The sequence below is a fragment of the Mchenga conophoros genome, linkage group LG23 (genome assembly GCF_057382185.1).
Source record: "Mchenga conophoros isolate Kocher_MC1m ecotype Shallow Benthic linkage group LG23, M_conophoros_male_GT1.1, whole genome shotgun sequence".
In the NCBI taxonomy this organism is placed as follows: Eukaryota; Metazoa; Chordata; class Actinopteri; order Cichliformes; family Cichlidae; genus Mchenga; species Mchenga conophoros.
Window position 1 is genome coordinate 15044035 of NC_140547.1, and position 2729 is coordinate 15046763.

Genomic DNA, 2729 nt, shown 5'->3' on the forward strand with positions numbered 1-2729 from the left:
GCACTCTGGACTGCAGGAGAGGGGTGTTCACGGTAGGAGGTAGAGAAACGAGCGTCATCCGAACTGCACACCTACACCTTGTGTCCACCTTAGTCCAAAGAAAACGGCGCATTTGCACTGTTAGATTATCAAACGTCCTCGAATTTGACATTGTAACAATTAGTGAATGGCATAAATGACCTTGACCTGATTATGAATATTTTTGAGCTTACCTGCTCTTACAGAAACACGCACTTTATAATAATAATAATAGTAATAAGCTCAAAACGTTTTAGTCGCATTAGATTAGATTTTGCATTACATTTTTAATCGAGATGCACGTATCCTTTGATACACTGTGCTTCCCCAAGCTGAAATAAAAACTTGAAGTGCAAGCAGGACAGGACAGAAGGGGTTAAATGTCTCATAGTGTATGTGACCTTGAACTGCATTTGAAAATGCATCCAATGAATGAGTGAATATGGTGGAGGAAAAATGCTTCTGTTGTATATTTAATGTCCAATTGGTCTTGTACAAGTAAAGCAGTGAGCTTTAACCCTCATTTAAATTGTAGCATAATGATGCAGAATGCATTATTAATACCGTCTCATGTTTTCTCAAGTGTTATTTCCATGTTTCCACTGGAAAACCACGAAGCTTATCAAACTTCATGAGTCAGGGGGAAGAAAAGCGTGTCATCACGTGCTTCAGAGAAGTGTGGTGGTATTTATTAACATTTTTGTTAATGTTGCTTTACTCCACATGGTTCCTTTTAGACAATCCGGGACAGGGCGTGTGATTAACGAACCTCAGACGCTGAAGAAGATCTCTGGGTGGCGTGCAGAAGATTTTAGCAAACATATCCAAAAGACTGGTGCAATCTTACTGCATAAATTTCACTTAACTTAACTCTAGAGTCTAAAAAACACCTCAGTCTGAATATTATGATTTTGCTTCATAGCAAAAGCTCAGACTTAATAGTGGATTTTAAAACTTACTGTTTTTATTGTGTGAAGTAATGTCTTTGACCATTGCATTTGGGGAAACCCAGCCTGCGTGTGGTGCCTGCATCACTGCTGGAGTGGTAATTCTCATGTTCACAAACTTATGAAATATTAATTGGATTAAGCAAACAACTAACAAATCTTTCAGTGTACATTGCTCCAGTGATTGCTATTATCAACAAGAGATAGTCTGCAGACAACAGAAATTTCTCCAGATCTGTTGCATATTTATAGAGTGGGCGAAATATGACTTATTTATCTTTGCTAAATTATTAAAAGTGTGGAATGCAGATCATTAATCATTAATATTGATATATTGCGAAACTGTAAGACATAAATATTTGTGCATAAATATTTATCTACTCCATGCCAGTGTGTATTAACTTTTGGTTTAGCGCCTTATTCAACAGAGATATGTTTCTTTCAGAGATATTTCCAAGTCACTTACTGTATTTGTGCTTGCCTCGCTGTGATCTGAGCTCGTCATTGCACCCACCTAGATGGCAGAAAACACAAAGCAATTCCGAGGAGCGTGTTGTCTTTTTGTGTGAGATATAGGGATTGACACAATCCCTCTGTTTTCAGAGCATGAAGTAATTCTTTTAATGGCCTGCCAACTGCGCACTCCAAAGTTTGATTTTGCTCTGCAAAATGAGAGCAAAAATCTCGAACAATTTATTATGCTGTTTGTGCCTCGCTTCGCTAGTTATCGTCTGCAATTTATTTCCTACCTTGGGGTACTGCGAGCCATTTTTCTCCATTTTCAGTGGCTCTTTTTTTTTTTTTCTTGATCCTGCACGCTGCTGACTAAACTCCTGCCTCCAGCCATGGTGTTGGAACATCACAGAAAACTACATCATTATGCTGAAGCTGGTTAACAAAGAGAGGCAGACAACCAGTTTAAATCACGGGGCACAAGACAGTATGCGAATTACCAAGTTCACCACGTCAGATGCAGCAAATTCATATATTCTCTCTCCAGCAGCGCAGGTGAACTGGCTCGCTAATGACAACTGCTTCACACCTCAGTCTGAATTCAAGGTCAGCACCTGACCACTCTGCGGCATTTTAAATTCTATTTTTTTCAATTATAAATCAAGCTCGAGTTGAAACGTGAGTCACACGTCTGCGTCAGCTCAGAACCAGCGATGACCTTTTTCCCAGACATTTATTAATACGTTATTTACACCTGCGCTGTTATTGCTGCGACACATCGTTAAAGGCAGTATTTTCGAGAAAATTATGATTTATTAGTGATTTAAAGTGGACACGGTGACGCAGATAAAGCCAGAGTATAGAAACTTTTCCCAGTTCTGCACACAAGCTGCAAATATTGCAGGTGAAAGAGCAGGAGCATCATAAAACAGATTTTAAAATGAAAAGCAAACAGCAACTACAGCACCGCAGCCTGACATTATAAACAGTAACCATTATTCAGTGTCTTATTTACTTGTTTCAATGGGAGAAATGTCAATATATTAATACAAGAAATTTACATTTTGCTGTTTATATACTGGGGAAAAAGGAGGAAGAATAACTTTTTAGACCTCACTGCTGAGAGCTGCACATCAAATGAAAGTTTAAAAGTATCTTCGGAGCACCCAAAGATGGCCAGGTCATGGCTGAGCCTCGTTTCTCTGAATGACATTTGAAAATTACAGACCAGAAGTCTCATAATGTAGGGCAGAAAGAAAGAAGGAGTGCTGTTAAGCCGTCGGCTGAGCACCACTTATCACACTCAGACAC